The 23,545-nt window shown below is 38.0% G+C and overlaps 2 long non-coding RNA genes across 2 annotated transcripts in view; one reads left to right on the top strand and one right to left on the bottom strand.

The window, feature by feature from the left end:
• Nucleotides 1–7,528, top strand: part of LOC309625123 — a 90,884-nt gene extending 83,356 nt beyond the window's left edge. Inside the window, exon 6 of the long non-coding RNA XR_014242326.1 lies at nt 7,514–7,528. This is a non-coding gene — a long non-coding RNA (uncharacterized lncRNA). The remainder of the gene's footprint in view (nt 1–7,513) is intronic.
• LOC309625132 overlaps nt 1–23,545 on the bottom strand; it is a 359,632-nt gene that overhangs the window by 263,637 nt on the left and 72,450 nt on the right. The window lies entirely within an intron of this gene.

Raw genomic sequence — 23,545 nt, 5'->3', positions numbered from 1 at the left:
CCTGCCAATGCAGGGGACATGGGTTCGAGCCCTGGTCCAGGAAGATCCCACACGCCACCGAGCAACTAAGCCCATGTGCCACAACTGCTGAGCCTGCTCTCTACAGCCCATGAGCCACAACTACTGAGCCGGCGTGCCACAACTACTGAAGCCCGTGAACCTAGAGCCCATGCTGCACAACAAGAGAAGCCACTGCAATGAGAAGCCCATGCACCACAATGAAGACACAACACAGCCAAAAATAAAAATAAATAAAATAAATAAATTTACTTTAAAAAATAATAAAATAAAATTAAGGGATAATTAACATATAATACATTAGTTTCAGGTTTATAATGTACTGATTTGATATTTGTATGCATTGTGAAATGATCACCACAGTAAGTCTAGTTATCATCTGTCACCATACAAAGTTACAAGATTTTTTCTTGTGATGAGAACTTGTAAGATTTATTTTCTTAGCAATTTTCAAATATGCAATACAATATTATTAACAATAGTCACCATTCTGTACATTACATCCCCATAACTTATTTGTTTTATGACAAGAAGTTTTACTTCTTGACCCCCTTCACCATTTCTCTCCGCCTCCAACTTCTCCCCTCTGGCAACCACCAATCTATTCTCCGCATTTATGAGTTTTGTTTTGTTTTGCTTTGTTTTGTTTTTTAAATTTCACATATAAATGAAATCATGCAGTATTTGTCTTTTGCTGCCTGACTCATTTCCCTTAACATGATACCCTTACGGTCTATCCACATTGTCTCAAATGGCAAATTTCTTTCTTTTCTTTTTTTTTTTTTTTTTTGGTCTGTGTTAGATCTTTGTTGCTGCACACGGACTTTTCTCTAGTTGTGTTGAGCAGGGGCTACTCTTTGTTGCGGTGTGCAGGCTTCTCATTGCGGTGGCTTCTCTTGTTGTGGAGCACAGGCTCTAGGCACGTGGGCTTCAGTAGTTGTGGCTCACAGGCTCTAGAGCACAGGCTCAGTAGTTGTGGCACACGGGCTTAGTTGCCCTGTGGCATGTGGGATCTTCCCAGACCAGTGATCAAACCTGTGTCCCCTGCATTGGCAGGCAGACTCTTATCCACTGTGCCACCAGGGAAGCCCCTCAAATGGCAAATTTCATTCTTTTTTATTGCTGAGTGTATTCCATTGGATATATATACACCACATCTTCTTTATATATTCATCCATTGATGGACACTTAGGTTGTTTCCATATCTTGGCTATTGCAAATAATGCTGCAATGAACATAAGGGTGCTTATATCTTTTCCCATTTATATTTTCATGTTCTTCAGATATGTACCCAGAAGTGGAACTGCTGCATCATACAGTAGTTCTATTTTAAATTTTTTGTGGAACCTCCATACTGTTTTCCATAGTGACTGCACCAGTTGACATCCCCACCAACAGTACATGAGTGTTCCTTTTTCTCCACATCCTCGCCAACACATGTTATTTGTTGTCTTTTTGATAATAGCCAGGTGTGAGGTGATATCTCATGTGGTTTGATTTGCATTTCCCTGATGATTAGTGATGTTGAGCTTCTTTTCATGTGTCTGTTGGCCATCTGTCCGTCTTCTTTGGAAAAATGGCTATTCAGTTCCTCTGCCCATTTTTAAAATCAGATTGTTTGTTTGTTTTTGTTATTGAGTTGTATGAGTTCTTTATATATTTTGGATATTACCCATTTATCAGAGAGATGATTTGTGAATATTTTCTCCCATTCAGCAGGTTGCCTTTTCATTTTGTTGCTGATTTTCTTTGCTGTGCAGAAGCTTTTTAGTTTGATGTAGTCCCACTTATTTATTTTTGCTTTTGTTACCTTTGCTTTTGGATTCAGATGCAAAAAAACATTGACAAGACTAATGTCAAGAAGCTTAGTGCCTAGGTTTTCTTCTAGGAGATTTATGGTTTCAGGTCTTATGTTCAAGTCTTTAATCCATTTCTGATTTTGTTTTTTTGAACCCCCTCTCTTATTTTCTTAGTGAGTCTAGCTAAAGCTTTGTCAATTTTATATATATTTTCAATGAACCAGCTATTAGTTTCATTGAACTTTTCTATTGTCTTTTTAGTCTCTATTTTATTTATATCCACTCTGATCTTCTATTTTCCTTCCTTCTACTTACTGTGAGCTTCATTTGTTCTTTTTCTAGTTCCTTTAGGTGTAAAGTTCGATTGTTTATGTGAGATTTTTCTTGTTTCTTTAGGTAGGCCTGCATCACTCTGAGCTTTTCTCCTAGAACTGCTTTTGCTGCATCCCATAGATTTTGGCATATTATATTTCCATTTTTCATTTGTCTCAAGGTGTTTTTGATTTCTCCTTTGATTTTTTTGTTGATCCACTTGGTTGTTTAGTAGCATGTTGTTTAATCTCCACATATTTGAAAAATGTGTAGTTTTCTTCCTGTAATTGATTTCTAGTTTCATACCATTGTGGTTGGAAGAAAATGCTTGATATGATTTCAGTCTTTTTCAATTTATTAAGACTTATTTTGTGACCTTACATATGATCTACCCTGCAGAATGTTCCATGCACACTCGAGAAGGTGGATGGAATATTCTGTGTGTATCTATTAAGTCCACATGAGCTAATCTGTTTTTTAAGGCAGAAGTTTCCTTACGGATTTTCTGTCTGGATGATCTACCCATTGATGTAAGTGGGGTATTAAAGTCCCCTACTATTATTGTATTGCTGTCAATTTCTTCCTTTAGGTTAATATTTGCTTTATATATTTAGGCACTCCTATGTTAGGTGCCTAAGTATTTACACATGTTATATATTCTTGTTGCATTGACCCCTTTGTCTTTATGTAATGCCCATCTTTGTCTTTTATTACAGTCTTTATTTTAAAGTATATTTTGTCTTATATAAGTATAGCTACCCCAGCTTATTTTGGGTTCCATTTGCATGAAACGTCTTTTTCCAACCCTTCACTTTCAGTCTGTGTGTGTCCTTACATCTGAAGTAATTCTCTTGTAGGCAGAATATAGATGGGCCTTCTTTTTTCATTTATTCAGCCAATCTGTATTTTTTTGATTGGAGAATTTATCCCATTTACATTTAAATTGATGTGTAGGTACTTAATTGCCATTTTATTAATTGTGTTCTGAGTGTTTTGTAGTTCCTCTCTGTTCCTTTCTTCTCTTACTCCTTACCCTTGATGTTTGATGACTTTAGTGTTATGCTTAGATTTCTTTCTCATTGTTTTCTGTGTAACTACTATAGGTTTTTGCTTTCTAGTTACCATGAAGTTCACATAATAGCCTGTATATATAACATTCTACTTTACGTTGATAGCAAGTTAAGTTTAAATGCATTCTAAAAGTCTGCATTTTTACCTCCCTTTCATGTTTTATGTTTTTATGTCACATTTTACATCTTTTTATTTTGTGTATCCCATAACTAATTATAGTTATTTTTTGTGGTTGTAGTTATTTTTTTACTACTTTTGTCTTTTAACCTTTATCCTAGCTTTATAAGCGATTAATTCACTACCTTTACTATACACTTACCTTTGTTAGGAGATTTTTACTTTCATATTTTTTTTGTTGTTGCTAATTAGTGCCCTTTGTTTCAGCTTAAAGAAATTCCTTTAACTTTTCTTATAAGACCAATTTAGTGGTGATGAATTCCTTTAGCTTTTGCTTGTCTGGAAAACTCTTTATCTGTCCTTTAATTCTGAATGACAACTTTTCTGGTAGAGTATTTTTGGTTGGAAGTTTTTTCCTTTTAGCACTGTGACTATATCATGCACTCCCTTCTGGCCTGCAGAATTTCTACTGAAAAATCTGCTGATAGTCTAATGAGGGTTCCCTTGTATACAACAAATTGTCATTCTCTTACTGTTATTCTCTTAAAATCTTATTTTAAGATTCTTTCTTTATCTTTAACTTTTGGCATTTTAATTATAATGTGTCTTGGTGTGGATCTTTGGGTTCATCTTCTCTGGAGCTCTCTGGGCTCCTGGCTCTGGGTATCTGCTTCCTTCTCCAAGTTAGGGACATTTTCAGCTATTATTTATTCAAATAAGTTTTCTACTCCTTTCTCTCTGTCTTCTCCTTCTGAGACATCTAAAATGTGAATGTTATTCCACTTGATGTTGTCCCAAATGTTCCTTAAGCTATCTTTACTTAATTTTGTTTTTCTTTTTGCTACTCTGTTTGGGTGAGTTCCACTGCCCTGTCTTTCAAATCACTGATCTGTTCTTCTGCATCCTCTAACCTGCTGTTGATTCATTCTAATGTATTTTCCATTTCAGTTATTGTATTCTTCAGTTCTGATTGGTTCTTTTTTTAAAATTAATTAATTAATTTATTTATTTATTTATGGCTGTCTTGGGTCTTCGTTTCTGTGCGAGGGCCTTCTCCAGTTGCAGCAAGTGGGGGCCACTCTTCATCGCGGTGCATGGGCCTCTCACTATCGCGGCCTCTCTTGTTGCAGAGCACAGGCTCCAGACGCGCAGGCTCAGCAATTGTGGCTCATGGGCCTAGTCGCTCCGTGGCATGTGGGATCTTCCCAGACCAGGGCTTGAACCTGTGTCCCCTGCATTGGCAGGGAGACTCTCAACCACTGCGCCACCAGGGAAACCCCTGATTGGTTCTTTAAAAATATTTTTTCTATCTCTTTGTTGAAGTTCTCACTGTGTTCCTCCATTCTTCTCCCAAGTTTGGTTAGCATCTTTATGACCATTTCTTTGAACTCTTTATCAGGCAAATTATTTATCTTTGTTTCATTAAGGTTTTTTCTGGTGTTTTAGTTTGTTCTTTTGTTGGAACATATTCCTCTGTTTTCTTATTTTTCTTGACTCTCTGTGTTTATTTCTATATACTAGGCAAAATAGCTACTTCTCCCAGTCTTGTTGAGTGGCCTTATATAGAAGATGCACCTTATTGTTCAACCTTGTGCTAGCTCTTTGTTGTCTCTCAAATGTTGTGATTGTCTAAGAAGCCTGATTTATTGTAGTTATGTCCCAGTTGTTGAGGGTGTGCCAAGACCTGTCAGTGTTCCAAAGGGAGAGATCTCAGTCACCACCTAGTTTCAGGCTGATTGGAAACCAGACCCTCAGGAAGCTGCTTTTAAAGTATGCAAATATATACAGTCCTGTGGGACCGCAAATATAAAACCTAGTGACCTTCAGTCCAGGTCTGGAGGTGTCTTGTTGGCAACAAAAGCAGGGCTATAGATGAGTGTATAAGCTCCTTTCTGGAAGGTACTGGTGAGCTCTAGCAAGGCCAAGGGAGAGAATTAAGATGATTTCCCTTGGTCTGCATTCCCTGAGAGCATTTCTGTAGCCTCTAGGTGTGTGGCAAACCCCTTAGACTGAAGCTCCAAGACAAGTAAATAGGCCTTTTTCTCAGGAAGACCGGGATGTGTTTTCGTTTGCTGTCTGTGCACTGCCCTGGGGATGGTAGCCTGCCAAGTACCGTTTCTCTGAATGTTCAGTGCCATGGGGTACAGAAATGCAAGCCCTCCTGGCCACTAGAGCCAGGTGCTCAAGGGGTGTCCCCTGTGTGGGCTACATGCACCTGCCAGCTTTATCTAGGCAGCAGGAGAACGTGTGTGCAGGGAACCCTTGCTGGTTTTAGCAGGGCAGCTGGAGAATGCTGGGCTGGGGGCCCACACTGGTTTCAGATGGGGGTGGGTAGCACATGGGCAGGGCATGCTTGTGGGCTTTAGCAGGGCAGTGGGAGAATACCATGACTTCGTGTACCTGCTGGCACTGGCAAGGTAGAGGAAGAGCACAAAAATGGTGCTAACAGCACCTCCATTTCTGAAAGAGTCCTAACAGGTACCTGTCCATCCAGCAGATGCTTTAACATTATCAAATAAATTTCCTTCACATGTGGTCTAGGTCAGCGGTCCCCAACCATTTTGGCACCAGGGACTGGTTTCGTGGAAGACAATTTTTCCATGGACCAGGGTGGGGGGGATGGTTTCAGGATGATTCAAGCACATTACATTTATTGTGCACTTTATTTCTATTATTATTACATTGTAATATATAATGAAATAATTATACAACTCAGCACAATGCAGAATCAGTGGGAGCCCTGAGCTTGTTTTCCTGCAACTAGATGGTCCTATCTGGGGCTGATGGGAGACAGTGACACCCGAAGTGTGTTGCTTATGTCCAGTCTAGTCCGTAAGATGCAGTTTAATTGTCACTTGCCACTCACTGATAGGGCTTTGATATGAGTCTGCAAGCAATTGATTTATTATGGTCACTGTGCAGTCAAACCTCTCTGCTAATGATAATCTGTATTTGCAGCCGCTGCCCGGTGCTAGCATCACCGCCTCAGCTCCACCTCAGATCATCAGGCATTAGATTCTCATAAGGAGCACGCAACCTAGATCCCTCGCATGCACAGTTCACCGTAGGGTTCGCGCTCTGATGAGAATTTAATGCCGCTGCTGATCTGACAGGAAGCAGAGCTCAGGCAGTAATGCGAGTGAAGGGGAGCGGCTGTAAATACAGATGAAGCTTCACTTGCTCACCCACTGCTCACCTCCTGCTGTGCAGCCTGGTTCCCAACAGGCCACGGAACATTAGTGGTCCGTGGCCTGGGGGTTGGGGACCCCAGTCTAGGTGGTTTTCAAACTACTGCTTTTACACTGGGTCCCAGGATAAATGAGTCTATGTGCTAGCCCTTTAAGAGCAGAATATCAGTTCGTTATAGCCCTTTGGGTCTCCTGGATGTATGCCCCAGTGGTTTTCAAAGCCCAACATTTCTGGGGCTAGTCTCTCTGGTGCGGGTTCCAAATGTTGGGGAACTGATGTGGGGCACAAACCCCTTGCTCTTCAGGGAGAATCTTTTTATTTGTGAGATCCCTCCTGATCATGGGTCACCACACCAGGGGTAAGGTTTTTGGCGACACCATGTCTCTGCCTCTCATACCTGTCTGGATGTCTCCCTTTTATCCTTTGTTATGGAGCAGACGTTCAGCTAGTTTTCAGGTCTTTTTTAGAGGGAATTTTTCCATATGTAGCTATAGGTTTGGTTGTGTCTATGCGGGAGATGAGTTCAGGATCTTCCTATGATGCCATTTTTGAACTGCCTCCCCCTTGAAGATTCTGTTTTGTGTTTTTTTTCATTACTTATTGTCCTCTTTTCCCAAATCAGTGGGGGAAATGTGCAACCCTTTACTTAAGAGTAAACATGATTGAAAAGGTTTCTCCAGTCTCATACCTAAAAAACAAAACAAAACAAAAAGTAGGTATAAAGTGGATGTTGAGCTTAATTGAACCATGTCACACTGACAGTTCCAGGATCTGAGTCCTGCCTCCCCCTCAGCCCCATCTCTCACCCCTCCTTTCCTCAAGTCCCATGCTTAGCCATACTGAGCTGGGTTTTCTTAATATGCCATGTTGTTTTATATCTCTTCCTCTCACCTCTTTCTCTGCATAAGATGCCAGTCTCCTTTGTGTCCACATTTTGAATGCCTTCTGATTTTCAAAGGTGCATCCCACTTCCCTTCTGAATAGAGCCTTTCCTTATTTCCCTATAGAAAACTGACTTGGTGCCTACCCTGTACCCAAAATGCCCATGAAACAAGTTCTACATGGACATTGAGTAAATAGTGACAAAGAATGGACCAATGAAAAGCAAAGAACCAAGAAATTTCCTTAAACCAGTGATGCAAGACCAGAAAATCACAGGCAAGAATAATTTTTTTTCTTCTGCATATGTTTATATCTTATTTGTCTATTGAAAACTCTATGGGGCAGAGTCCATGACTTACTCATCTTTGTATATCCAGTGTACTCTCCAGTGACAATTTCCATCATCTGCTTGATGATGCTGTTTTTAGAGGTTAAATGATCAAATAATGATTTCATTGAAAAACATTACTTCATTAGCTTGGGGTATTCATCATGACCTTAGACTCCTGAACTATACTGCCTTTATTGAATATCTGAGATTTATTTTATATAAAGGTTCTTTATAAATTTTCTTCAAATATCAGGATTAAGAGAATAGACATATTTGCTCCTGAATGTTTACCCTATTCTTCACTGATGATCAGTTTAGAATGTGTCTGTTCAAGCAAGAATAAACAACGCAGGGACTTCCCTGGTGGTCCACTGGTTGAGAGTCTGCCTTCCAGTGCAGTGGATGTGGGTTCCATCCCTGGTCGGGGAACTAAGATCCCACATGCCTCAGGGCAATTAAGCCCATGCACCGCAAGTAGAGAGAAACCCACGTGCTGCAACTACTGAGCCCATGTGCTCTGGCGCCTGCACACTACAACTAGAGAAGCCTGCACACTACAACTAGAGAGAAGCCCACGGGCTGCAATGAAGACCCAGCTCAGCCACACACACACACACACACAAAAAAGAATAAACAAAGCAAATGATCTCTTTCTCCCTTATGAGCTTTTGAATTTCTCTTTTCCCTAGAATGAAAACTGCTTCTTCCCAATAGAGGATTTTTTTATACTGTCACCTTAAAAATGAATTTTCTTTTATCAAACCAGTAACTTTTATATATGCATTGTTTTGTCTTATGTGGAACTGTGAGATCAGCTTCCACAGATTCTGTTTTGTGGTGAGTGCTGTCAGTGGAAGGATGTCATTTGTCACATCTTAGACTGAATAACACCCCTTCCTTCTTATACCAAATAAGAAAAACAAGCGCCTCTCTACCCAAATAAGATAAACGTACTTGGGACACATTCTTTCCTGTTGTTTTTTGGTCTTGCCTCACTGGTTTAAGAGTTCAGGAATCTTCTTGGTGCTTTATTTTTTATTGTTTCACAGGTCTTTGTTACTACTTACTCAATATTCATGTAAAGATTGTTTTATGGGCATTTTGGGAATTGAACAAAATTGTAGTGCAGTTCATGTCTGTCTGTGTGCTATTCTACCTCTCTCTTCTGTGAAATGTTCCTTCCTTCCTACCCTTGACCAAGTTCTTAGTGTCCCTACACTCTGATTCTCAGTTTTCCCCATAACTTGCCTGCCTTCTTGGGCCAGTGTTCCAACAACAAAACCATCCTCCTTTCTCCTCCAACTAAAACCTTCATTAGTTGGCTGTCAAACAGAAAATCAATTTGATTAACTCCCCGTGGGGAGCTACTGATCACTAATGTCCCAATGTCTTATTCTTCTAAGATGAAAATGAATATTGTGGAATAGTTAAGAACTTCATGACAAATTCATTAACCAAGGAAGTGACTCTATGATTGTGGTATTTTAGCAATCGTGAGGTGGGATGCTGGGATATTGCACATCTGGGAGAGATGTTTTCACTTCTGCCTACCCCTCCTGTTTGTAAGATTGGTCCTACTGGTGGTGAAAGCAACCTGAGGTTTTCCAGTCCTAAAGCTGTGCATTTCTGTTCTTCTGTGGAGGAATCTAAATGCCGTCATGTCATAGTAACTGCATTGTGCTTCATATATTGGATTGGCCAAAAAGTTCATTCAGGTTTTCGTAAGATGTTACAGACAAACCCGAATGAACTTTTTGGCCAACCCAATAATATCATAGAAATTAGAGGTAAAGTCATTTTATTTATTTTTCATAAAAACATTATTGATGGAATGTAAAGGACAGCAGCAGTAAGATTATTAACTTCTCAATAGTTTGGGGATAACATTATTATTATTATTTTTTTTTTAAAGTTTAATTTTATTTATTTATTTATCTATCCATGGCTGTGTTGGGTCTTCGTTTCTGTGCGAGGGCTTTCTCCAATTGTGGCAAGCGGGGGCCACTCTTCATCGCGGTGCGCGAGCCTCTCACTGTTGCAGCCTCTCCTGTTGTGGAGCACAGGCTCCAGACGCGCAGGCTCAGTAATTGTGGCTCATGGGCCTAGTTGCTCCGCGGCATGTGGGATCTTCCCAGACCAGGGCTCGAACCCGTGTCCCCTGCATTGGCAGGCAGATTCTCAACCACTGCGCCACCAGGGAAGCCCGGGATAACATTATTATACATTCTAAATTTTGGTGAAATCTCTGATCAGAGTATTTAAAAGTGTGTTTATTTAAAGATCCATGATACAGATCATATATTTAAAAACAGTTTGCTTCAGATTATTTTATGGGAACAAGTCAATGAAATAGACAGAATGTGCCTAGTCAGCAAAGCATTTCTTATGTTATAGACATGACACTGATAAATATAGAGGAAAACTGAAGGAAAAGATTTGTTGAAGTGCAAGGATAATTCTAAGGAAACTATAAAAATAGACAGCAGATGTCACTGTTGCTTTTCCATTTCTCTTAACCTTGTTTTTGGTGGTTTTGTTCCTAGTTAATGACATTTTCCCTCATTTGAGAACTCTAATAGGTTAAGCAAGTTCACCTATGCTAAATTTCTGTTTTGAATTTTATATTTATTAAGGTTATGACTGTAAATCTTGTATATATAATTTATAGAAAAGATACTTAATACATTTTATATGTGTAGGTTTATTAACTCAATATTATAAATGGATAAAATAATACTTTTTATAATTATCATCTGATTCAGAATGGATTCCTATTAAAATGAGATGTTATCCCTCTCCAAGATAAGCTTGTCATGATCTTATTTTAAATGACCAATCATATCGTTTGTTCTCTTTATGTAAGTACTCAAGCACGTGTCATCAAATCCTGTCTGTGATGATGATTTAAGAGAATTTTTACCATGTCAACACATCCAGCCAGTTGCATTCAGAAAATATTCAGGGAAAATGTTCCATATCAACTTTTAAAATACAAATATTTTCCCCATCCCATATTCTCTCCTTCATCAGTTCAACCCTAGTTTCCTATTACAGTGTTTCCTCTTCAAGCTATTGTCTAGGATGTACAAACCTCAGTTTCTCATCTCCCCCATCTAATCAGTTACCAGATCTTGTTGATTCTACCTTCTGTGTATTTCTAAAATCAACCCCCGTTTTTTGGAGCTGATTCCTGGCGACTTTGCCTAAATTCCCAGAGTAGTGTGGCTGACACGGTCTTGGTGCTCCTGGCTGGTGTCAGGCCTGAGCCTCTGAGTCATGAGAGCCGAGTTCAGGACATTGGACCACCAGAGACCTCCCAGCCTCATGTAATATCAATCGGCGAGAGGTCTCCCAAAGATCTCCGTCTCAATGTTAAGACCCAGCTCCACCCAACAGCCAGCAAGCTCCAGTGCTAGACGCCCCATGCCAAACAACTAGCAAGACAGGAACACAACCCCAGCCATTAGCAGAGAGGCTGCCTAAAATCATACTAAGTTCACAGACACCCCAAAACACACCACCAGATGTGACTCTGCCCACCAGAAAGACCAGATCCAGCCCCACCCATCGGAACACAGGCACCAGTCCCCTCCACCAGAAGGCCTACACAAGCCACTGAACACACCTCACCCACTGGGGGCAGACACCAAAAACAACGGGAACTATGAACCTGCAACCTGCAAAAAGGAGACCACAAACACAGTAAGTTAAACAAAATGAGAAGACAGAGAAATATGTAGCAGTTGAAGGAGCAAGTTAAAAACCCACCAGACCAAATAAATGAAGAGGAAATAGGCAGTCTACCTGAAAAAGAATTCAGGGTAATGACAGTAAAGATGATCCAAAATCTTGGAAATAGAATGGAGAAAATACAAGAAACAAACATTTAACAAGGACCTGGAAGAACTAAAGAGCAAACAAACAATGATGAGCAACACAATAAATGAAATTAAAAATTCTCTAGAAGGAATCAATAGCAGAATATCTGAGGCAAAAGAACGGATAAGTGACCTGGAAGATAAAATAGTGGAAATAACTACCACAGAGCAGAATAAAGAAAAAAGAATGAAAAGAATTGAGGACAGTCTCAGAGACCTCTGGCACAATATTAAATGCACCAACATTCGAATTATAGGGGTGCCAGAAGAAGAAGTGAAAAAGAAAGGGTCTGGGAAAATATTTGAAGAGATTATAGCTGAAAACTTTCCTAACGTGGGAAAGGAAACAGTCACCCAAGTCCAGGAAGCACAGAGTCCCCTACAGGATAAACCCTAGGAAAAACACACCAAGACACATATTAATCAAACTAACAAAAATTAAATACAAAGAAAAAATATTAAAAGCAGAAAGGGAAAAGCAACAAATAACATACAAGGGAATCCCCATAAGGGTAACAGCTGATCTTTCAGCAGAAACTTTGCAAGCCAGAAGGAAGTGGCAGGATATATTTAAAGTGATGAAAGGGAAAAACCTACAAAGATTACTCTATCCAGCAAGGATCTCATTCAGATTCAATGGAGAAATTAAAACCTTTACAGACAAGCAAAAGTTGAGAGAATTCAGCACCACCAAACCAGCTTTACAACAAATGCTAAAGGAATTTCTCTAGGCAGGAAACACAAGAGAAGGAAAAGACCTACAATAACAAACCCAAAACGATTAAGAAAATGGTAATAGGAACATACATATAGATAATTACCTTAAATGTAAATGGATTAAATGCTGCAACCAAAAGACATAGACTGGCTGAATGGATACAAAAACAAGACCTGTATATCTGCGGTCTACAAGAGACCCACTTCAGACCTAGGAACACATAGAGACTGAAAGTGGGGGGATGGAAAAAGATATTCCATGCAAATGGAAATCAAAAGAAAGCTGGAGTAGCAATTCTCATATCAGAAAAAGTAGACTTTAAAATAAAGACTATTACAAGAGACAAAGAAGGACACTACATAATGATCAAGGGATCAATCCAAGAAGATATAACAATTGTAAATATTTATGCACCCAACACAGGAGCACCTCAATACATAAGGCAACTGCTAACAGCTGTAAAAGAGGAAATCGACAGTACACAGTAATAGTAGGAGACTTTAACACCCCACTTTCACCAATGGACAGATCATCCAAAATGAAAATAAGTAAGGAAACACAAACTTTAAATGATAAATTAAACAATACGGACTTAATTGATATTTATAGGATATTCCATCTGAAAACAACAGAATACACTTTCTTCTCAAGTGCTCATGGAACATTCTCCAGGATAGATCGTATCTTGGCTCACGAAAGAAGTCTTGGTAAATTTAAGAAACTTGAAATCGTATCAAGTATCTTCTCCAACCACAATGCGTTGAGACTATATATCAATAACAGGAAAAAACTGTAAAAAATACAAACACATGGAAGCTAAACAATATGCTACTAAATAACCAAGAGTTCACTGAAGAAATCAAAGAGGAAATCAAAAAATACCTAGAAACAGATGATATTGAAAACATGATGACCCAAAACCTATGGGATACAGCAAAAGCAGTTCTAAGAGGGAAGTTTATAGCAATACAATCAGACGTCAGGAAACAGGAAAAATATCAAATAACCAACCTAACCTTACACCTAAAGCAATTAGAGAAAGAAGAACAAACAAAAAACAAAGTTAGCAGAAGGAAAGAAATCATAAAGATCAGGTAAGAAATAAATGAAAAAGAAATGAAGGAAATGATAGCAAGATCAATAAAACTAAAATCTGGTTCTTTGAGAAGATAAACAAAATTGATAAACCATTAGTCAGACTCATCGAGAAAAAAAAGAAGACTCAAATCAACAGAATTAGAAATGAAAAAGAAGTAACCACTGACACTGCAGAAAAACAAAGGAACATGAGAGACTACTACAAGTAATTATATGCCAATAAAATGGACAACCTGGAAGAAATGGACAAATTCTTAGAAAAACACAACCTTCTGAGACTGAACCAGGAAGAAACAGAAAATATAAACAGACCAATCACAAGCACTGAAATTGAAACTGTGATTAAAAATCTTCCAACAAACAAAAGTCCAGGACCAGATGGCTTCACAGGTGAATTCTATAAAACATTTAGCGAAGAGGTAACACCTATCCTTCTCAAACTCTTCCAAAGTATAGCAGAGGGAGGAACACTCCCAAACTCATTCTATGAGGCCACCATCACCCTGATATCAAAACCAGACAAAGATGTCATCAAAAAAGAAAACTACAGGCCAATATCACTGATGAACATAGATGCAAAAATCCTCTACAAAATACTAGTGAACAGAATCCAACAGCACATTAAAAGGACCATACTCCATGATCAAGTGGGGTTTATCCCAGGAATACAAGGATTCTTCAATATATGCAAATCAATCAATGTGATACACCATATTAACAAATTGAAGGAGAAAAACCATATGATCATCTCAATAGATGCAGAAAAAGCTTTTGACAAAATTCAACACCGATTTATGATAAAAACCCTCCAGAAAGTAGGCATGGAGGGAACTTACCTCAACATAGTAAAGACCATATATGACAAACCCACAGCGAACATTGTTCTCAATGGTGGAAAATTGAAACCATTTCCACTAAGATCAGGAACAAGACAAGGTTGTCCACTCTCACCACTATTATTCAACATAGTTTTGGAAGTTTTAGCCACAGCAATCAGAGAAGAAAAAGAAATAAAGGAATCCAAATCAGAAAAGAAGTAAAGCTGTTAGTGTTTGCAGATGACATTATACTATACATAGAGAATCCTAAAGATGCTACCAGAAAACTACTAGAGCTAATCAATGAATTTGGTAAAGTAGCAGGATACAAAATTAATGCACAGAAATCTCTTGTATTCCTATACACTAATGATGAAAAATCTGAAAGAGAAATTAAGGAAACACTCCCATTTACCACTGCAACAAAAAGAATAAAATACCTAGGAATAAACCTACCTAGGGAGAAAAAAGACCTGTATTCAGAAAATGCTAAGACACTAATGAAAGAAATTGAAGATGATACAAACAGATGGAGAGAGATACTATGTTCTTGGATTGGAAGAATCAACATTGTGAAAATGACTATTCTACCCAAAGCAATCTACAGATTCAGTGCAATCCTTATCAAATTACAAATGGCATTTTTCACAGAGTTAGAACAAAAAACTTCACAATTTGTATGGAAGCACAAAAGACCCCGAAGAGCCAAAGCAATCTTGAGAAAGAAAAACGGAGCTATATGAATCAGGCTCTGTGATTTCAGACTATATTACAAAGCTACAGTAATCAAGACAATATAATACTGGCACAAAAACAGAAATATAGATCAATGGAACAGGATAGAAAGCCCAGAGATAAACCCACACACATATGGTCACCTTATCTTTGATAAAAGAGGCAAGAATATACAATGTAGAATAGACAGACTCTTCAATAAGTGGTGCTGCGAAAACTGGACAGCTACATGTAAAAGAATGAAAATAGAGCACTACCTAACACCATACACAGAAAATAAACTCATAATGTATTAAAGACCTAAATATAAGGCCAGACACTATAGAACTCTTAGAGGAAAATGTAGGTAGAACACTCTTTGACATAAATCACAGCAAGATCCTTTTTGACCCACCTCCTAGATAAATGGAAATAAAAACAAAAATAAACAAATGGGACCTAATGAAACTTCAAAGCACTTGCACAGTAAAGGAAACCATAAACAAGACGAAAAGCCAATCCTCAGAATGGGAGAAAATATTTGCCAACGAAGCAACTGAGAAGGGATTTATTTCCAAAACATACAAGCAGCTCATGCAGCTCAATATGAAAAAACAAAAAACAAAAAACCCACCCAATCCAAAAATGGTCAGAAGACCTAAAGAGACATTTCTCCACAGAAGATATACAGATAGCCAACAAACACATGAAAGGATGCTCAACATCACTATTCATTAGAGAAATGCAAATCAAAACTACAATGAGGTATCACCTCACACTGGTCAGAATGGCCATCATCAAAAAATCTATAAACCATAAATGCTGGAGAGGGTGCAGAGAAAAGGGAACCCTCTTGCACTGTTGGCAGGAATGTAAATTGATACAGCCACTATGGAGGACAGTATGGAGGGTCCTTAAAAAACTAAAAATAGAACTCCCATACAACCCAGGAATCCCACTACTGGGCATATACCCTGAGAAAACCATAATTCAAGAAGAGTCATGTACCACAATGTTCACTGCAGCTCTATTTACAATAGCCAGGACATGGAAACAACCTAAGTGTCCATCGACAGATGAATGGATAAAGAAGATGTGGCACCTATATACAATGGAATATTATTCAGCCATAAAAATAAACGAAATTGAGTTATTTGTAGTGAGGTGAATGGACCTAGAGTCTGTCATACAGAGTGAAGTAAGTCAGAAAGAGAAAAACAAATATCGTATGCTAACACATATATATGGAATCTAACAAACAAACAAAAAAGTTTCTGACAAACCTAGGGTCACGACAGGAATAAAAATGTAGATGTAGAGAGTGCACTTGAGGACACTGGGAGGGGGGAAGGGTAAGCTGGGACGACATGAGAGTAGCATTGACATATATATATACACTACCAAATATAAAATAGATAGCTAGTGGGTAGCAGCTGCATTGCACAGGGAGATTAGGTCGGTGCTTTGTGACCACATAGATGGGTGGGATAGGGAAGGTGGGAGGGAGATGCAAGAGGGACGGGATATGGGGATATATGTATACATATAACTGATTCACTTTGTTATACAGCAGAAACTAGCACAACACTGGAAAGCAATTATATGCCAATAAAGTTGTTAAAATAAAATAAAATCAACCCCCTTCTTTACATCACAAACTTTAAACTTCATAGTACATATCTGAAATATGTGACACACACATATGTTTTTGTAAGACCTTGGATAATTTTTCAGTTTTAATTGAGTTCCATTATTTCGTGAGAAAGAACTGATGGAACCCTGCTTTTAATATGAGAGGCATCAAGCAAGAAGTAGTGGTAGTACAATTAAAACTTAGGAAGATTTCCTTCTTACAAAATCTAATCTTATTGTCATCTTTTATGCAGAAAGCTGAAGCTTTATCATTATATTCTTATACATGTTGAGCCTGTTTATTTTTTTAAAAATGAGAAACTTGGATAAATATTTCTAATATTCTTTCCATTAATAAAATTCAATGATACAATAAGAAGCACTAAAAAATGATACTTAGCATTACTTTTTATTTTTCTTGGAAAAATCTTATCAGTAGGTAATTGTTGTAGCATTTATGGTTTGCATATATGTTCCATCACAGATTACTATTTTCTAGAACTAAAATGAAATTATATATTGAGCACTTATTGGGAAATTAAGATTTTTATAGTCAGTACAGTAATGAAATGTGGTTCACCCTTTACTTAGAATCTGCTATAACTGATTAACAATTCAAAGAATTTAATGACATGAATCTACTAATTTGAGAATAAGTTTGTGAATGGGTATATGATGGGACTGTTATAATAAATGATAAAAAGCAGTTTATATTTTAGAATTTGTTATCTTGATTCTTTGTTGAGAATATGATTAATGGTAATATTGACCTGGGTTGGGAAAGGAAAGAGGTAGGCCATCAGAACACTGTTCTGAGTTCTAACGAGTTAGCACTGCACACTGGTGCCATGTTCAAATTAACTATAAGGAATATATTCAGAATTGCTGGAATAAATAATTTTCATCACCAGTGAAATGGAATATGGTTCTCTGTGTCTGGTTTATTTATTATTTAACTCAACAAGTGTTCTGAAGAGGAATTCAGAAAACAGAGCATTTTATTCACTGGTAGGAACTTAAGTGCTTAGAGAAGCATTATTACTGTTGCCTATTCCAGGATATTATGTTTTGAACACGTTGTATCTTCAATATAGACCTTGATTTGAAACTTGACTTTGTCACTTTTAATCTCTGTCATTTTGGTCAAGAAATTTAGCCTCTCATATATGCAGTTTCCTTATAGAAAGAGAATAATGCTACCTATATTTTTCAGGGTTGTTGTGAAGATCAGAGTTGATACGTTTAAAGTACTCAAATACCAATATATGTGTAAGGTGTACCATAAGTTATTCATACATATATATCATCATAAGCATTAATAGCAAATGTTTCTCAATGGCCCATTGAGTACAAGACCTTCTGTCTTGTAGGGTAGGGTTTGTGGTTCCCACACTCAGAAGCAATGCTGAAGTAATGTACTTACTAATTGGTAGAGTAATTCTTTACCTATATCTTAAAAATTTTTTTAAAATTTGTATTAGATTTGAATTTCAAAGCCTTATTAAGTTTCTGTTAATTGCAACTCCCTGACTATTCCCACTCTTCTACCCACCAGGCTAGTAAAATTGAATGACCTGTTTTACTACCCCACTCCCTTTTCATCTTTTGTCCTTGATACTCAAATGATGGAGGATATGATGGAATTTCAGGGTTAACTTCCTCTCTACTGAATATCTGGTTGGGGTGTGAAGCAGCCCAGGTGAGTGGATGGTAGGTGTACCTCATGAAATACCAAATAGGAAGTGGACTGTACACTTGGTACATCTTGGAATGACTTCCTTACAGCTTTATTCATGTAAAAATGTAGGAGATCAATAGTCAAGTTTAGAATATGAATCCCAGCTGTCAGACCCTTCGATGAGAGTGGATAGGCTCCTCATTGGTCCTGTGGCATCATCGCACCTTCTCTGTTCCTTGGGCCCGCAATGCTACTACAGATGATTGACCTTTGGTTCTATCTGTGCCTCCCAACTCCTTCACAGTTTTGGCTAATACACTCTCTGCTGTCATCTTAGAATTCAGAAATGAAATTATCATGTATGGCCATATATGTATACATTGTTTTCTATAATATATTTTCATTGGTATGAATAACATCCTGAATAATAACCCATACTCTTTTTTTTTAACATCTTTATTGTAATATAATTGCTTTACAATGATGTGTTAGTTTCTGCTTTATAACAAAGTGAATCAACTATACATATACATACATCTCCATATCTCCTCCCTCTTGTGTCTCCCTCCCACCCTCCCTATCCCACCCCTCTAGGTGGTCACAAAGCACCAAGCTGATCTCCCTGTGCTATGTAGCTGCTTCCCACTAGCTATCTATTTTACATTTGGTAGTGTATATATGTCCATGCCACTCTCTCACTTTGTCCCAGCTTACCCTTCCCCCTCTCCGTGTCCTCAAGTCCATTCTCTACGTCTGCGTCTTTATTCCTGTCCTGCCCCTAGGTTCTTCAGAACTACTTTTTTTTTTTAGATTCCATGTATATGTGTTAGCATACGGTATTTGTTTTTCTCTTTCTGACTTACTTCACTCTGTATGACAGACTCTAGGTCCATCCACCTCACTACAAATAATTCAATTTCGTTTCTTTTTATGGCTGAGTAATTCCATTGTATATATGTGCCACATCTTCTTTATCCATGCATCTGTCGATGGACACTTAGGTTGCTTCCATGTCCTGGCTATTATAAATAGAGCTGCAATGAACATTGTGGTACATGACTCTTTTTGAATTATGGTTTTCTCAGGGTATATGCACAGTAGTGGGATTGCTGGGTCGTATGGTAGTTCTATATTTAGTTTAAGGACCCTCCATACTGTTCTCCATAGTGGCTGTATCAATTTACATTCCCACCAACAGTGCAAGAGGGTTCCCTTTTTTCCACACCCTCTCCAGCATTTATTGTTTGTAGATTTTTTGATGATGGCCATTCTGACCAGTGTGAGGTGATACCTCATTGTAGTTCTGATTTGCATTTCTCTAACGAATAGTCATGTTGAGCATCCTTTCATGTGTTTGTTGGCAATCTGTATATCTTCTTTGGAGAAATGTCTATTTAGGTCTTCTGCCCATTTTTGGATTTGTTTGTTTGTTTTTTTGATATTGAGTTGCATGAGCTGCTTGTAAATATTGGAGATTAATCCTTTGTCAGTTTCTTCATTTGCAAATATTTTCTCGCATTTTGAAGGTTGTCTTTTCATCTTGTTTCTGTTTTCCTTTGCTGTGCAAAAGTTTTGAAGTTTCATTAGGTCCCATTTGTTTATTTTTGTTTTTACTTCCATTTCTCTAGGAGGTGGGTCACAAAGGATCTTGCTGTGATTTATGTCAAAGAGTGTTCTGCCTATGTTTTCTTCTAAGAGTTTTATAGTGTCTGGCTTTACATTTAGGTCTTTAATCCATTTTGAGTTTATTTCTGTGTATGGTGTTAGGGAGTGTTCTAATTTCATTCTTTTACATGTAGCTGTCCAGTTTTCCCAACACCACTTATTTTTTTTTTTAAACATCTTTATTGGAGTATAATTGCTTTACAATGGTGTGTTAGTTTCTGCTTTATAACAAAGTGAATCAGTTATACATATGCATATGTTCCCATATCTCTTCCCTCTTGCATCTCCCTCCCTCCCACCCTCCCTATCCCACCCCTCTAGGTGGTCACAAAGCACCGAGCTGATCTCCCTGTGCTATGCGGCTGCTTCCCACTAGCTATCTATTTTACACTTGATAGTGTATATATGTCCATGACACTCTCTCACCCTGTCACATCTCACCCCTCCCCCTCCCCATATCCTCAAGTCCATTCTCTAGTAGGTCTGTGTCTTTATTCCCGTCTTGCAACTAGGTTCTTCATGACCTTTTTTTTTTTTTTTCCTTAGATTCCATATATATGTGTTAACATACTGTATTTGGTTTTCTCTTTCTGACTTACTTCACTCTGTATGACAGACTCTAACTCCATCCACCTCATTACAAATACCTCCATTTCATTTCTTTTTATGGCTGAGTAATATTCCATTGTATATAGGTGCCACATCTTCTTTATCCATTCATCCGATGATGGACACTTAGGTTGCTTCCATGTCCTGGCTATTGTAAATAGAGCTGCAATGAACATTTTGGTACATGACTCTTTTTGAATTATGGTTTTCTCATGTTATATGCCCAGTAGTGGGATTGCTGGGTCATATGGTAGTTCTATTTTTAGTTTTTTAAGGAACCTCCATACTGTTCTCCATAGTGGCTGTATCAGTTTACATTCCCGCCAACAGTGCAAGAGTGTTCCCTTTTCTCCACACCCTCTCCAGCATTTATTGTTTCTAGATTTTTTGATGATGGCCATTCTCACCGGTGTGAGATGATACCTCATTGTAGTTTTGATTTGCATTTCTCTAATGATTAATGACATTGAGCATTCTTTCATGTGTCTGTTGGCCGTCTGTATAACTTCTTTGGAGAAATGTCTATTTAGGTCTTCTGCCCATTTTTGGATTGGGTTGTTCGTTTTTTTGTTATGGAGCTGCATGAGCTGCTTGTAAATCTTGGAGATTAATCCTTTGTCAGTTGCTTCATTTGCAAATATTTTCTCCCATTCTGAGGGTTGTCTTTTGGTCTTATTTATGGTTTCCTTTGCTGTGCAAACGCTTTTACGTTTCATTAGGTTCCATTTGTTTATTTGTGTTTTTATTTCCATTTCTCTAGGGGCTGGGTCAAAAAGGATCTTGCTGTGATGTATGTCATAGAGTGTTCTGCCTATGTTTTCCTCTAAGAGTTTGATAGTGTCTGGCCTTACACTTAGGTCTTTAATCCATTTTGAGTTTATTTTTGTGTATGGTGTCAGGGAGTGTTCTAGTTTCATACTTTTACATGTACCTGTCCAATTTTCCCAGCACCACTTACTGAAGAGGCTGTCTTTTCTCCACTGTATATGCTTGCCTCCTTTATCGAAGATAAGGTGACCATATGTGCGTGGGTTTATCTCTGGGCTTTCTATCCTGTTCCATTGATCTATATTTCTGTTTTTGTGCCAGTACCAAACTGTCTTGATTACTGTAGCTTTGTAATATAGTCTGAAATCAGGGAGCCTGATTCCTCCAGCTCCATTTTTCGTTCTCAAGACTGCTTTGGCTATTCGGGGTTAGTATCATGTCATCTGCAAACAGTGACAGCTTTACTTCTTCTTTTCCGATTTGGATTCCTTTTATTTCTTTTTCTTCTCTGATTGCTGTGGCTAACACTTCCAAAACTATGTTGAATAATAGTGGTGAGAGTGGGCAACCTTGTCTTGTTCCTGATCTTAGTGGAAATGGTTTCAGTTTTTCACCATTGAGGACAATGTTGGCTGTGGGTTTGTCATATATGGCCTTTATTATGTTGAGGAAAGTTCCCTCTATGCCTACTTTCTGCAGGGCTTTTATCATAAATGGGTGTTGAATTTTGTCGAAAGCTTTCTCTGCATCTATTGAGATGATCATATGGTTTTTCTCCTTCAATTTGTTAATATGATGTATCACATTGATTGATTTGCGTACATTGAAGAATCCTTGCATTCCTGGAATAAACCCCACTTGATCATGGTGTATAATCCTTTTAATGCAGCACCACTTATTGAAGAGGCTGTCTTTTCTCCATCTTGCCTCCTTTATCAAAAATAAGGTGACTATATGTGTGTGGGTTTATCTCTGGGCTTTCTATCTAGTTCCATTCATCTATATTTCTGTTTTTGTGCCAGTACCATACTGTCTTGATTACTGTAGCTTTGGAGTATAGTCCAGGAGCCTGATTCCTCCAGCTCCATTTTACTTTCTCAAGATTGTTTTGGCTATTTGGGGTCTTTTGTGTTTCCATACAAATTGTGAAATTTTTTGTTGTAGCTCTGTGAAAAATGCCATTGGTAGTTTGATAGGGATTGCATTGCATCTGTAGATTGCTTTGGGTAGTATAGTCATTTTCACAATGTTGATTCTTCCAATCCAAGAACATGGTATATCTCTCCATCTCTTTGTATCATTTTTAATTTCTTTCATCAGGGTCTTATAGTTTTCTGCATACAGGTCTTTTGTCTCCTTAGGTATGTTTATTCCTAGGCATTTTATTGTTTTTGCTGCAATGATAACCCATACTCTTAAATGTTTTTTTAGCAGTCCTGAAATGGAGGTAAAGTCATTATCAAGTATTGTGAGTTTGTGAGATAGGGAATGGCTGAAATATGGAAATATTCCCCCGAATCACTCCCAACCACAATATTGATGTTTGCAGCAAATTTACTGAGCTTTTACAGTGTTCTAAATACTGATTTAAGTGAGTTAAATATAACAACATATATATTTTTTATGACAATATAAGTGAGTACTATTATTATTTTGGGGATGAGAAAACTAAGGCACATAGAGTCCTATAGTTAGTCCTACCTGTGGCCCAAGGTCTCATGGCTAGGAAGTGACACAGTTGGGGATACAACCCAAGTCTTCTGGGTGCAGAGTCTGCACCCTTAGCGCTTACACCGCCAGTCGTCTGGGAAGGTTTGGTTTTGTTATTTAGAACTGCTGGAAGAAAGTGGAATGGAAAAGCTGACTTCCACAGGAATATGCCAGGCTTTCAGAGCCAGAAATTTTTTTTCCCCAGTGCATAATTGTGAATAGGGCTTGTGGATCAAGAAGCACCTTTGAGCAACTTGTAATGATGATACAATAACCCCAGTATGATTCCATATTTTGGATTAATGCTTTTGTTGTAATCTAACCTCTCGTTGGAAAATGAATTGATACTATCAAGCATTATAAGCTCTACATTGAAGACTAGGAAACTACAAGTCAAACCTGAAATTCTTTCTCTTGTTCAAGTTTCTGACTCACATAAAAATTCAGTTTATGTGTGTCATAAACATTGGGAGTAATCCACACTATTGTTTACTTTTACCTAAAGTCCCAAAGCAATGGCTCCCTTTCTTCTGTAACA

This window comes from Balaenoptera borealis (genome assembly GCF_965194805.1).
Source record: "Balaenoptera borealis genome assembly, chromosome: 3".
NCBI lineage: Eukaryota > Metazoa > Chordata > Mammalia > Artiodactyla > Balaenopteridae > Balaenoptera > Balaenoptera borealis.
Note: the sequence above shows the minus strand (reverse complement) of the source record. Positions and strands in the feature narration are given on the sequence as shown.